General features: G+C 35.4%; 1 long non-coding RNA gene across 1 annotated transcript; it reads right to left on the reverse strand.

The window, feature by feature from the left end:
* Positions 1 to 1,683: 1,683 nt before the first annotated feature.
* On the reverse strand, positions 1,684 to 14,183 carry LOC141973405 (uncharacterized). The gene is made up of 3 exons (XR_012635518.1): positions 14,042 to 14,183; positions 12,458 to 12,578; positions 1,684 to 2,088 (listed from the first exon to the last, which is right to left on the reverse strand). It is a non-coding gene; the product is annotated as an uncharacterized LOC141973405 (long non-coding RNA).
* Between the last annotated feature and the right edge of the window lie 1,565 nt (positions 14,184 to 15,748).

Raw genomic sequence — 15,748 nt, forward strand, 5'->3', positions numbered from 1 at the left:
ACTCTCATTGCAATTGATACAGTCCCACTGCAGGGAAATCCTGCTCCTTACTAGTAAGACACCACATGTATAACACCAAGGAGCATTTTATATTTCTTAACACATAGAATTTTTATTCATGAACGTGATCCTCCATCAGATTCTACTGTTCTTGTCCTATGTATTATAGGAGATATAGCTGAATTTAAAAAAAATATAAATGTGAGTTATTACTTTACACCAATATATTTGATTTTAGCAGCAACAAAATGTTTTGGAAAACCCAGTCTGAAGGAGGAATGGATTCAACAAGAAAAAATATCTGCAGGTTGAGGTACAGGCATACTATATTGTTTCTGCTTCATGATCACATTGCAAGTCTCAGGATCTGGTGGAGTTTAAAAAGCACCCTGGTGCTCATGATCTGATCACAAGAGGAAACAATACAGTATGCCTGTTTCTTAGTCCATTTGTTGAAACAAGTGATTGTGACAATTGCCAAGATGTGCCATGTGACCGCACATGCAGTAATTCCGTAAATTGTGAAGAATACCTCCTTGACAGTAGCACAACTGTCCCGATGAGTCTTTATACATTGAGACAAATCCTGTGCTGAGGACTGAAAGTCATGCATACTCAAAAGGGTTTTGTTGCCTTATTTTCATACATCTTTTACTTACAATACAGTGAGCGCATCACATTCCAGGAAGGTGGTATTAGTTAAGGCCTTAATATGATTGCCTTCAAAATACCCGAATAAAAATAAGGAAAGTGGTTTTTTTCATGTATTGTGTAATAGTTTTGCAGGAGGGAGTTTAAGCTCTGGGCTTATCTTTTTTCTTGACCTTCTGGTATTTATTTTTACAAAATTAGCCCAAATTTATTACCTAGTTCTGAATATGAATGTAAATATCCAATAAAGCAAATTGTTTTGCTTTATTTTGTCCTCTTCTCTATTTCTGTATTTTTAGTTACCCTTTTCTTTGTTGTAATTTGTCTCTGTTTATGGCCCAGCTCACCAGCCATTTCAGCAATAATAGGCTAATATGTTGGCATTTCTTATGTGGAATCTGCATACCAGAATAGAGACCACTAGGTGGAGATTTTACATTTAATTGCAATATATATCTATATATTCTAAGTTATACTTAGGATAAACATGCATTCACAATAACCAATTTCATTTGCACTGGGAAACTAAAGTGAAAGACAGAATTTTGCTAAATTCATGGAAGTCATGAGAACAAGAAGCAGCTCTAAAGATTTATGTTGGCAGAGGTCTGGTATTTTTTAGACAGTCATTTGAAATATCTTGAGATACAACTTTGGCAAGGTTATACTTTTTTTAGAATGTCACACCTTTAAAAGTGTCTTGGTGTAACATAATGAATTTTTATCTTTGCATATAAAGATATATTAATTTATCAAATAACATTTTTGCATAATTTATTTACATCCAGTTAATAAGAGTACAGATATTCTTGGGAAGACTCTCAAGTGAATTGTTTATCTTTGCTCTTCATAAATTAAAACATGGTTAGAAAACAAGGTGTTTTATCATACTTCATAACACAATAAGTAAGTGTAAGAAAGATACACAAATCTAAACTTTTGAGGGAAGAATCCAGTATTAGATTTAGTTACATTGCTTTGGATTTTTAAAGTAAATATAGATTTTATGTAAATTACACAAGGAAAAAGATTTTTTACATTACCAGTAGCAAAACATAGAACAAAATAGTTACTTTTGATATTAGATTATTAATGCGTTTTATTTATAGGCAGTGGATTCATTGAATGATGGAGAAAGATGCTAAATTGGATGCTCCAAAAAAAGTGTGTTTATTAAATAATTTACACTCTGTATGTTTACTATAGGTTTTCCGTACATGCTATGACCTTCCTCAAACTCCTTTCCCACGGGAGCTGGTCAGGGTGGAAAGGTATTTCAGCTCCTCTGCTCCATCCATTGCTTTAGCACTCCTCTGTGGAGCGTGGTCCAAAGGCTACTGGTGCCATCTCTGATGCAGCAGCTGCCTGCCAGGACCTTGGCTGAAACAGCTGAGTCAATGAATCATTAAACACACCAAGTTCTTCCTCTTCTTTGCCCTGAGCCAGGGGAATAGAAGCAAAAACTTAATTTTTTAATAGCAAACCCAAATAATTTATTTCCCTGGATACTATTAAAACCAGCTTATAGCTTTTCTAAGAAACCAAGATTGTACTTGCTGCTGGTTTAATTGATGAGAGTGATGGCAAATGCTTATAGGACTTCACTTCCAACCTGGTATTCTATGATTCTATCATTCATGTCTCACTCCCACATACTGTAAGCTCTGCCTTATATGGAATTTTCTGTAATAGCCATCACAGCAATATCTGCGTGGGAAATTGTCCATATACCTAAATGTTTCAATTTCCTAAAAGGAGATGCTAGATGTCTGCTGGTTGTCTTCAAGGATTTCCAGTTTAGATTGTGAGGTCCCAGTAGGCATTCTGAGAAAAAGTCTTAAAGAAAGAGCTTGAACAAAAAGCAAAAAGATGGAAAGTTACCTGGATATTGAACAATACCAATATAAAAATGAGCAAGAGCAATACTTATCCCAAAACCAAAGACTGTAGGCTAGTAAAATACTACTTTGAAATTTTTGCTATTGGGTTATAATCTAGAATTCCAGAAAGAAATAATAGTTTACTACATCACCAATCCTTGTGAAGAAACAATGAAAAACTGACTGAGGAGCAAATCATGAGGGAGTTTTTCCTCTGCAAATCCAGAATAACTAGACCTAGATATCATCTCCAGAAATTGAAACATAACCTGTATGATAAAGAGTTACAAGCTTCAACAGTCATCCTAATTTTTTTGTGCAGAATGTCATTTGCAGACATAGCTTTACTGCTTTGTTCCTTTCTTTTTAGATCAATGCCATAAATGCACACACTGCCAGTGATGAATGATGTTTTTACAGACAGGGAGAAAATGGGCACTCACAGCCATTTCAATTTGTGTAGATCTCTGAGTATTCCAGGTTTCAAACTAGTGATACATTTATGATTGGGATACCTTTTGACAAAAACATAAAGTGTGGAAGCTAATATAATATTACCTAAAAACTGATAGACTACTTTTAAAGAGAGAAAACAGAAACCTTTCAGTCGATGAGAACAACCAGAAAGATAAAGAACTGTGACCAGCCGTATTTGATTTTAAAATGCTGAGTGGAAATATTTTAAGGTTTCTATCTCATAAAAGGCTGACTGTTACTGCAAGGGCAATAACATTTGAGTTAATATTTTAAAAGGTTTTATAGTTGGAATGATGCTGGGTAAAGCATTAAAAATATAGTTTTATGAATAGTTCTGCATTTCACTGGGGTGGATATGTTTTGCTATGATGCAATGGACAACTTTTGCCTAGGTCTTATTCATATGCATTTTTAGACCAAGACATAGCAAAAATGTTTTGCATTTATATACACTAATCTATCAAAATGTCAATACCTGTAGCTTGTTATTCAAAATTTCATAAGGAATCAGAAAGATTAGCCTGATGTTCAAAAGCACGGAGCTTGTATCAGCTGTTGGAAGTGGTAGGGGTAAATGTCAGTGTAAATACTGACATTTAAGTACTGTAAATGCTGTAAATACTGACATTTGAAAAATCTGGCCAATATGGTTTATGAACATCAGCTAATGAGGCAATGTCAGGTGCACATAGTAAATGAAGTTTATAATGGGTGGATAATGATACAAAAAGTTCAGTGATTTGTCTTTGCCCCAGTGTGTAATTAGAGTCACAGCAGGAGTTAAAATTCATGAAGTGCTCACATCATTCTCAAGCTACCGGAATATGCAGAATAGTGGTTGGATGAGACTTTGAAGGGCTGAAGTTTAGATGCTGTTTCCTGTATTGTGGAAGGCTGGTTGCTCTGTGATACCCAAGATGCAATCAGTTATTTTAAAAGGCAAAATAGGACAATAATATATTCACAATTTTTGATGTTTGCATAGTCCAAGGAATGCTTTCTTTGATATTGTCTGAGTGCAACCGTGTTGTAGAAATCTGGTACAGGTAAGGTAAGAAAGTCTGGATAATCAAAATTCATTAACTTATTAGAAATGCAAATATTTTATAATGCCGTATTTATCCCATTCTGCTATTTTAAGCACACTACAATATTAATGCCTGGTGTAACACCACTGAAGTCAGATTCAATATTTTCCACCAGAACAGGACTTTCTAATGACTTCTTTGAGGCCATTCTATATGTGTCTTTCTCCAGAGTGTATCATGTCCCATTTCTTGGTTACTCTTTTGGAATAGAAGATCATAGGGTATATAAAAAATAAGATACAAAATGGAAAGCACTGGAAGCTGGGGACAAAAGCCAATACTGTTCCAGGCTACAGGTATATTATTTTGAATTTTATTAAATGTGAACCAACACTAGCCATCCTTCTTGGCACTCTTATGTTAACATACATTGCACCTGATGATGAGACTCATATGAAAATTAGTGACATATATATTTTGTTTATTAAAAATTGTTTCAAGCACTTTGTCCACTCTTCAAATGATACAGTCCTTTCTCATTGCTGTTGTTCTTGCAGGCTGATAACTGCTTTTGGATGTAAGACAGTTTGAGCTGTCACTATGAACTGTCAACAAAAAGGCATACACCATGCAGTCAAAAGCCAGATCTAAACTCAAATACTATATACTTAGGGGTTTTATGAGAATTTATTTTAAGCCTGATATATGAATTCTTGCCCTTGTAGCCATCCCTATGTTCTTATATAGACCTCATACATTCTAACGTTGCGTGGTTTCCATGGTAGCTTAACATCAAAAAAGAAAGATAAAAGGGAAAAAATTAAAAAGACGCTTTATTTAACATTTTAAAAGAGTAAGGTGCTGTTTCATGACAAAGTGGTGGTATCTCTTATTAGACAGACACAGACTTATTTTCTGCTTACTTATTTTTCTGTGTCAGGGAACAAGACTACACCTCTGTGTATTGCATACAGAACTGCCTGCATCTGTGCACATTAGGCTACACTGGAAGACCAACGTGATCAAAGGCAAATGCTGTTCTGTACTGTTAAAAAAGTGATTGCACGGGTGATTGTATATTGATTTTGTTCATGCTATATACTCCATGACTCGTAATAATTTAATAAACCTTTCTTCACTTGGTGAGAACTTAATCTCAAAGAGAGTGGATCTGTTGTGTGTGAGCGACCTAAAAGTAATCAGTAACTGATGTTTAAATTAGGTCTTAAGTGTTCAGTGTTGCAACTGTCAAAAATCAGACTTTACATCTGGGTGCAGTGGGCACAGAGGCAGAGCCCAGAAAGGACCTTGGGCACATTCCATTACATTACACATGTTGAGTGCATTACCTTGCCTGTGAAGTCTGGGTAACCTCAGCTTCTTTGTCATCTGTCCTTATTGTTTAAATCCTGAGTTGAATCTTGAGTGCCCTCCTGGGATTAGCTGGGAGCAGACAGGCCTCCCTTTGGTCTGTTTGGAAAGTAAATGCTCCTGACTGCTTGAACAAGCTAGCTGAAGGCCAGCAAACTTCATTGCTGAGTTTTAAGACTGGCCTCTTTTAAATATTTTCCTTTGGTGATCTAGGCAGATCTTTTGAGAATTTCTCATATTAACAAGTATTCATCCATATATAAACTTTGACAACCTGTAGGACTGGAGCTGGCAGAATTAAATTGGGAGCTGCCAGTCATCATTAAAAATGAATAATCCTGAAATTCCTGCTTTGGTAACTTCAGCAATATTTGGTGGGTTCTCATCACCCCAGTGCTGGCTGCACAACGAGTGATCTTTAGTGAGTGCCCTGGAGTTGACAGACTTTAAGCCGTAGGAATGATGAACCCAAATAGCACTCAACTCACCTAATTGTAAACATCTACAGTGAAAAATGCATGTGTTGACTAACACCTCAAACTCTCTTTAGAGGAGAAAAGTAAACATGTTCTGCGTGCAGTTCATATGATCTGTATTAGATGACTGCATTGCCACATATATTAGTTCAGATTAATTCCACAATGAAGTGGGCCTTGCAGCAAAATGCTCACAACATTCACTACATACTAGTAAATCACCTAATAAACTTCTATAGTGGGTCAACTTTTTCTGCAGTTTCTGAATGCAGAGGGCCCATACTTGGTAGTATAGTACATGCAAAGTGCATTTAGGTATCTCTTTGTAAAAAAGCTTTATGCTGGAGAGGAACTCTAAGGGAACTCTACTTACAAGAGGGTTGCATTAGTTGAAACAAGTGAAACAGATTTTAAATTGACAGAATGTCCTAGTTTGAGTGAGTGGCAGGGGTCTTTTGGTAGTTCAAACCACAACACAGCGGCACATTCTAGTTCTGTTTCCATGCAGCTGCAACCTTCTGAGTTTTAGTGGAGACCTGAGAAAAGGAATTATTGAGTGAATGCTTGACAAAGCTGATCTCCTTCTACGACAGGGTGACCTGCTTATTGGATGAGGGAAAGGCTGTGGATGTTGTCTACCTTGAGTTCAGATAACTGAAAGACAACATGTACTTGAGGTACATATAAATGAGAACATCTGAGAAACTGCTGATGGAACAGTTTCCACTGGATGATGCAGAATTTTTAAAGTTACTGCACTTCACTGAGAAATTGGATGCTTTGATTTTAGTGCTGACCAGAACAAACACAGCATCTAAACTTGCTTCCTGCTTGCCAAGACAATGTCTTTGCTTTCTGGGCTTTAAGGTAAGGGCTTTTTGGGTACCTCAACTTGGCCATCCATCTGAAGTGTCCCACAGCTGTAATACTTTGATTGAGGTGAGGCTTTTTGGTTTATCACTCTTCATCAGTAGGCAGGAAGAAATATTTTAGAAGGGATCAACAGAAAACATTTCAAGACTTTCTTGTTTTTGTTTAATGTTTCACAGAGAAGCCTTTCTTTTTTCTTTTGTTCCTGAATGGAATGAAAATGAATACTGACTTTCCAGAAGTTTCCAGAAATGTAATTACTATTCTCCTGCAACTTTGTAAAGCTGCAACCTGGCACTAACACGTAATTCCACTTTGCATTACTCTGCTCTGCTATTCATGCAAAAAGCTCTGGGAAAATAAAGGAGTTCCCTGAGCGCATCTAAAATTCCAGATATCTCTGTAATTATAGCAAGTATATGTATGCAGTGAAAAGGCTTAGAAGTGTAAAATAGTTTAAGGATATTAATAAGGGCATTAGTATTAACTTAGAATTCTTCCGATAAATCCAGATAATTAGGCTTTCCATGAACCATATCAAAGATACTTACCCATCCACTATTATCTCCTATAAAAAGTGTTAACATTTGTCAGCTGTACTTTAGATAGTCTATCAGCTTTTAATGAAAACCAGAACATTAATGCCAATTTGTCTGTGGGGTATATGTGTTTTTTTATATGGGATGGAAGCAAAATTATATATTCAAATGGATTGTTTTTATTGTCTTTTCTGCTGATTATGAATAGCAATTATAAGCCTAAATTAAGAAATCTCATGTAAATTTAACATCAGAAGTATACTAGACTATAAGCATGGCAGAGAGAGAGAGAGAAAGAAATAGATAAATTTAATGTTAATATAAAATATTAATAGAAGATGTGTTGATAAAAAGAACTGAATGCTGAAGTAGAATGATTAATGTAGTGGAGAAACTCATACTGCAGTACATGGAAAATTTTGAGAACAGCATAGAATAGCATAGAGAGTTATCAACTATTTACCATGGAAATCTACAGATGATAATGGAAGTGTTCTAGGCCAAGACTGTAAGTCAGAAAGTGAGTCAGTAAAAACCAGAAAACTTATATCAGCTTCAGTAAATTAATATGTTTGCTGATCTCAGATTTCCAGCAAAACCATGGAAAATTTTGAGAACAGATAATTCCTAGACCAGCTAAATGTATAGGCTATTGTACAAGTTATATGAGATTTGAGAGAAAATCAGTTAAAATTTATAAACTTTAGACATTTATTTTATTTTAATAGATTGACAGAAGGTAGGAATCTCTATTCCATATGGACAACATCAATCTTTGGGGCAAGCCATGCTAGTACACCAGAGTGCAGTTTGGAGCTAGTAATAACACTGACATGTAAGTGAATAGTAAGTAGGAAAGGTGCAGTGTGGAAAGTTATAAGCACAAATGACCACATCCAAAGATGGTAGCTGAGGGGTGATGGTAATGGAAAAGGAAAGAGGCACAGGAGGATGATTTGAAATACCTAGAAAGAAGGAAGTGAAAGCGATGTAAGAACATCACTAAGAGGGAGGTGGGGAGGGAGGATACAGAGCAGGAGATGACAGCGGAGTTGTCACATTATCTTCTGACTCAACATGCTTCAGAGTCACAGAAGAAGTCAAATGTGATGTAGAGGTGATGCTCCAAAGCAGGGATCGTTTATTAGCCAAAAAAGGATATCGATGTAATTGATCTGACTTCCTCATTTGCAGGAAATCTGCTCTCTTGTTTCATTACAGGTATGGATCTTATGTCCATTTGCAAAAACACCTTTTCCCTTTCAAAGTTTACAGGAGATTTTATGGCCATGAAAACCTAATGAAAGAATGCTAAAACTTTAAAAAAAAAGCAAACCAAACAGAACAGTAAGGTTCTTTGTATTGTACAGAGATGATTCTGGTTTTACTCATTAACAAGATCTTTGAAAAGTGAAGTTAAAATTTGACAAAGAGAATTTGATTATAATCTTAGTTGAACAGGTAGAAATGTATATGGACCCCCTTGCAAAAACAGACATGCTGACTGTAGACACACAAGACACATGAGACTCCTATGGGATTATATACAAGATTAAAATGAAACTTGTAGGCTAAATCTACGTAGGGAGGAAGAGAGTGAAGTAATCCATTTCCTATTAGACTGATTGACAATTAGGGGCTATATAGTATCAGCAAGGATGGAAAGAGCAGAAATTCAGCTAAATTGTAGTCTTTGAAAAATGAGTATATTTTAGTCTTATCTAACTAACACTGTCCTAACAATACCACTTTTCGTATGATGCAAAAAAAGAACCTTGAGACATGATGATAGGAGATGAAATACATAGCTGATTCCAAACTCAGTCCTGAGATCCAAATTAGATTAATTTTGTAAATCTTGTCAAGATATGCCTTGCCTTTCAAGTGAAATACCTCTAACATTCTCTTGCTACAAAACTTCAAAAATGCATGAAGTTTAGACTAGCTTTTCTGAAGGCTTTTTTTGGGATCTTCTACGTGGATAAAAATAGGTAGTTTAACTGGTTAAAGTATAGATCTTTGTATATCAGTATTCTGAATAATGTTACAGTTAGACTCTGCTAGTTTGCTGTTTTCATCAAAGTCCTTATGGTAGTGCCAGTATTTTTAGTTCTAACTCATTTTTTCATGTATCAGGTATTGCACAAAGGTTGGACTGGAAAAAGCTTTCTTTTTGTATTAATTCAGGGACAGAAAAAACATTTTTTCAAAGTACATGTATATGTTCAGTATGGTCTGACAGTCCCTTTTAAAGAACAGAGTGTGTCCATGACCTCTCAAGAGAATCAAAGCTACAACAGAATACATGTGTGATAGCAGAGCTGAAAATGAATCCTGAGACTCTCTTCACTCTCAGCATTCAGTTAATCGCCCTTGCAGACAAGAAACCAGTTATTATCCAAACAGAAAGGCCTTGCTCTTTTAGTTTTGTCTTTGAGTCTCTAAATTCATTTTAACTTGTCTTAATTTGTTCTTTGATCCAGCGCAGTGCATTTACTGCTGTGATGGCTGCGGTTGTTCCTGACACACTTTCCAGTAATGCTGACACCCAAACAATGGTGTCATCTGCTGGGTTTCCACATCCATTCTCATCAACGTCTGCAGTGTTATGTGGAATGGGTCCATAAGACTTGTGATTACTACCCCACAGACAGCACTTTGGCTGATGAATAGAAACAGATAAAAGCGGAGGCTTCTCTTTTAAGGCAATAATGCCATAAAAGCAGTTCTTTATTTACCATGTGATAAAATTCAGGTTTTAGATTTCTGACTACAGTGGAGTTTCTCATTCTCTACTTACTACTAAATTTCCCCCATTTATCACCATAAATTTCTGAGTTGCAAAAATCGACCAAACCACACCATGTATTACTGAGGATCAGCTATGTTTACACAACATGTGCGCGTCATGGTTATTCAATGTACGCTAATGAAACAAGTCTATAAATTGATTGCAAACTTGTTAGTTGCAAGCAAAGAATGTTGTCTCTTTCAGTGACTGTGGTTTTAAGAAAAGTTAGTTTTGTTTAAAGCAGAAAAATTGAAACATTCCCTACAAATGTCCAAGTTGTACAAAAGCTCTCCTTTGCAATAAGACAGATCCAGAGACTTCAGCACTGGTTAAAATTGGTTTAGTGAAAGAAAGCCCCTTGTTGAATCAATACTGCTTGAAGCTGTAGTAGCACATGTAATTAAGGCACATTTCAGATGATAACAATTTTTTTTTTTTTTTGATCCTATTATTACTGCTTTCAGGTCACTGTGAGAGCAGACAGGCCAGTTTGCTTTACTTAGCTTCAAAATCTCTGAAATGTTATTGACTGAGAGCTCAGTGGGAGTGCAGCTGTTGCTAAGTTCACATACTGCTTAAGAAGGAAGAAATTAAAAGAAACAACCAAGTCAGTCAAGTGAATCATAAGCACTTAAAAATATTTTAAAAATTTGGAAAATGGAAGAGAAATCTTTACATTTCTGGATTCTGTTTCAGTGAAGACACATGCTAAAACATACACAAAATTATTTACTTGTGCACAGATTTAAGTTTTCATAACCATTCTTTTTCACCAATATGGTTTTTCTAGCTTGGAAACAAAAGACTTGGGTTTATATCAAATTTTTCCTAGAAAAAAACCCTAACTTGATAGGTTCAAACTGCAGGTTGAAGAGATTATTGGTGAACTGCAAGAACTATTGTAATAAAATTTTAAAAATACTGCGGATTGTCCACATGAAACATCCATATAATGGCCTGAAGAGTGAGCAGGATTAGAGCAACAATGCAAATTAGATACTGTCTGTTTATAAACAGATTTATAAATTATAAATTTATAAAATCTACAGAAAAATGACACTAGTCATCAAGTTTTCACATTAATCTAAAATATGCTTGCTTCAGGGTTCCTGCATTTACTACAGTCACAGAATCTTTATCCACAGTGTTCCACAAGAAAACAACACCCCCGAACGCTCTTCTTGAAATGAAGGGATCCTTTACCAGGTTATTCTTTTCCCTGGTTAAAAAGTGAGTCACACTATAAATTATGCTCAGTAGTTGTATGACACTTAAATATGATTGATTGTTACATTTAAAATAGCTGAGTTTTTATACTGACCTGAACAACTCAAGTGATTATTAGCCTGCATTGGTATTATGGTCTGGACTCTAAAATCCCTTTCTGACATTGAGAAGCAGTTACTCACTGAAAAGGTCCTATAGCTGCTGTGAACAGCAGTTTATTATAAAAATAAAAGGTTTCAAAGTTTGCATTTAAATATTTTATCTTAAAATTTGTCACATAGAATCTCTAGGCAGAGATATAAAAAGTCTGGAACTGCTGTTAAAGATAGAACATCCTCCTGGGCTTATCAGTTCAGGAGACTTATTCAAGTGCTGAAATTTCAGTCAGTAGTGTTTTGGACAGGGTTTGGCTAACTAGTGTCAGATACAAACTTACAGCTCTGATTTGAGTAACCCTCTTTCCACTCAGTAGCATGCCAGTTTTGTTTCCCCAACATGCCCAGGATGATGTATAATTGCTTTCCACAGGTCTTGGCACGTGAGGATAGATGTGTGGAGGTTTTTTTCTGGCTGGAAGACTTTGTGTCACAGTGGCCTGTTGGAGAGACTTTTTTGGGGAACAAACGGGGAAAAAAAAAAAAAAAAAAGCTGCTCATCGCCAGCCGTAAGAGGGCAGTAAAATACCATCTTTTTATACAGCGTCAGTTTATTCATACTAAAGGCACTTTTTGAAGGTTAAATAGCCATTCAGATAACAACAGTATTTATAATCGAGGGATGTTTTCCACTCTTTTGGAGTGGACTCATATGTGTGTTCTAGGAATTGTACAGTACATACCTAGTGAAGCCTACAGAGTCTGTAATCAACACCCATTCCACACTACAGGTATTTTCCCCAGAAACATGCAGCAGATGTGGGTTTCCCAGACTTAACTGTGTCCTCTGACATTGCTGCAGCTGCTGTACTGAACATGTACATTTGTAGACACATTTAAAAGGACAGGGCAAGAGAGGAGCTGATCAGTCAGTCATTCTCTTCATATTTCTGTACTGCTTGGAACACGGTTATGTGAGGGCTGTGAGGACTTGTCTACACAGGAAAAATCTCACTGATACATGTCTCCTTCCCCACGATTTTCACTTGTACCTGTGGTTATCCAAGGCTTTTGAGCTGGAAACTGTTTAGGATGGAGGCTGCACTGTCTCAGAGTGTCCAGTCATCTTGGGTTCAATCCCTCTCTGGTGTAGCCTGGACTAGTCTGGTTTGGCTAAAGGGAGCAAAGAGGTTGCTTTTAACCAAGACAATTTATGGCACAATTGTTTCAAGTCTTATTGTCTACTATTGATAGAGAGTATACGGAAAAATAACCTTTGAAAGAATGGTAAGCTGGATATTTGTATTTTTTTCTAACAGTTCAAAATAAATAAAGATAAATTTCATGGTGTGTAAATAGGAAACATAGTAAGGGTTGTTTTGGTAATAAACTATTTCCAAGTTTTGTTTCTGCTAAACAAATTTGTGACAATGAAATAAATATATTAATCTGTGTAATGAAAGGTAAGTCATTGTATGTTTTTTATTAATGACATTGTCTTAAACCAAATGTTGGAAATATAATAAAATAAAGTTTATGTTAAAATAAAAACTTTACATGAGTAACATTTCCTTCAGTGACAACAAAACATAGTGATTTAAAATAGTTATTTTCAAATAGAGTATTTAGTAACATTCAATACATTAAAATCCTGCATATTCCACTCCTTTGTAACAGATTCTCTACAGAACAAAGAATATATTCTCTAATAGTTATTTTCTGTCTCTAACAGGCTAGTAATTAAAAAAAAATATTTTGTTCAGAGTAATATTGTTTCTGTTTCAGTTTCTTATTTTGGTTACACTGTAACCTGCCCTTTATGCATTATTAGAAAACAAAATGCTATTTCATTAAAGAACTTTTTACAAGCTGAGAAATTAGCATTCATGAGCTAATTAAAATAAAACCCATTTATTCACTTTTCCGTAACGCTTCAGGAATTACAAAGCAGCAGAAAACTAGTAATTATTTTTAAAAATGTGCAGGAACTGAGAAGTCTTAATTTTGAAAAATTTGTATAAATGACATACTGTAGCTTCTGCTTGTATATTGTTATATACAGTGTTTCTATGGGAAAGAACTTTTATTATAGAAGCAATCTTTTAGGCAATCACTTCTGAGATTCAAAGTGCTCTATCACATGTGTAATTCCAATTTTACTGAACTATTGAAATACTGAAAGGATTTTCTTGGCTAAATTACCATAAATTTTATTGCAGTAGAGAAATATTTATGAAAACTCAGTTGCTAAGTTAAATGTTTGGTTTTTTCACCCAATATGTAGAAATAGTGTTATGATACTGGTATGAAGCTTGCCGTTTGAAACAATGTTTTATTACCTTAAGTATTTTTCCAAAAAGCATCACTTTATCCTTTAGTCTTACATTCAATTAATTTCATTTCATCAAAATTTAAAGTAACCTGGTTAGACAATCCTGTAATTTTATGAAATCCTCATGTGCTTGTAAACATTTTTTTCTAACAATGTTTTTCAAAATAATGTAAATGAAAATTCCTTATTGATTCTTTACTTTAGGTGAAATTCCTTGTTAATTCCTTAATGTAATAGAAAATTCCTTACTGTGTCCCAAAGGGCAATCAGGTTTATAAAGAATTAAGAAAGAAGTGGTTCTTACCTTGAATTTCTAACAGAGGAACAAAATGGAGCAGAAAGAGCATTGCTGACAGTCTGCAGTCCGTAGGATTAAGAGAAGGGCAATAGTATGTTTATGGCCATCGAGCAGTACTTATGCTCTGGACATCTTAGTAGCTGCTCTCATAAGGAAATCACCAGTTTGGCTTTGTGTGGCATTGAGCATGCTCACAGCCTGCTGCTTCCCAGCTCTGAAGGAAAAATCTCTTGTCACCCACCAGATTGTGGGCAATTATTTAAACCATAGTAACAGTTTTGTTTGGCTTCTGGATTACTACTGCTTTTGTCTGAGAGAGTGTAAGGGATTTTCATTCTACTGTATTCATAAGTGATTTCTGACAAGGTAGTTTTGGGTTATAGGCGAGGTTTCTTTTCTAAAAATGGTAAGTTACCTTTGTAAAGGAGATTAAATTCTTGGCAGTTTTCTTTCATTATATTGCATCTGGAATTACAAAAATGTCAGTTTGATTTTTTTCATTACAATGTCATCTAAGTATGAACATCCAAATACTTAAACATGTAATCAAAGACTGCATAGAGTTGGCCCACTGAACTCAGTTGCCTAGTTTTCTCCAAAAGTGTTTTCTGAAATGGCAGTTTCTCAAAGAAAGCTCATTATCCCCTTATTATTATTCTGGAAACTTAGTATTTTTCTGCTCCATGTTATGACAGCTTTATACATGTCTCTCACTTAATGAAAACTTTTTTTTTTTTTTTTCCACAAGAAAAGGATACTACAGACATGTATAAGATCTTTAGCTACACCTCTATTTGGATTTAAAATTATTCAGGACAGACACATTTCTCTAACATTAATATATCATTTAGTGTAAATTTTCAGTGCATTTAACTAATATATGTGAATAGTGGCACTGTGTTCTTCCATGGTATATTTTGATTTATATGGGGAAAACAAGTGCAAAAAGACCAATATGAATTCTTACAAAATCTCAGCAGAAACTATTGGTAACTTTTGTCTAGAATACTTCAGAATACACAGGCTAACAGGAGGAAAGTGAAAATCCCTGGAAATAGGGACTACAAAATGCAATATGTATGGGTGGTCCACTCCATAAGATACAAAACAGGTCTGTCATGAATTACCAGTGTTAAAAGGCCAGACTGCTGTTCACATCTATTCAAGGAAATGAACAATTAAAATGAGGAGGAATAGTCATACCAGAAAGTATTTGTCTTCAGTAATCAGTAATATCTGGGATACATTTACCATCCCAGCAAACTGGTGCTCTTTATATTGAATATGGGAAGCAAATGAAGGTGGGAGATGGATGTGACATACTTACACCTATATTTCTTAGTGCTGTGTAGATTCTCTGCACTTTCTGAAACAGCAGATGTAAATGTGTGGATTTGCCAACATTGCAACATGGAAGGTGATTGAAGTTAAAGTTGGTGGAAAGGTCTAAAAGCTCTTGGCCACCACAGTAAAATTACATGTATGTCTTGCTTGGCACCGTTTGTTTCTGTTTTCTACATACTGTCCCCCCAAGGCACTTGAAGAGTTCCCAGCCCATCAGGAACGATGGATGGCACTGGGATTCAACACATGCAAATGAAAAGTACAACCGAGAATAGTAGTCATGCAGAATTATGTGAGGAATCACATGAAAAAGTAAAATGACATTGGCAAATGTCCTTGTTGTTTGTTGGCATCCCATTGCTAGTGTGT

The sequence above is a fragment of the Athene noctua genome, chromosome 1, assembly GCF_965140245.1.
Source record: "Athene noctua chromosome 1, bAthNoc1.hap1.1, whole genome shotgun sequence".
Taxonomy (NCBI): domain Eukaryota; kingdom Metazoa; phylum Chordata; class Aves; order Strigiformes; family Strigidae; genus Athene; species Athene noctua.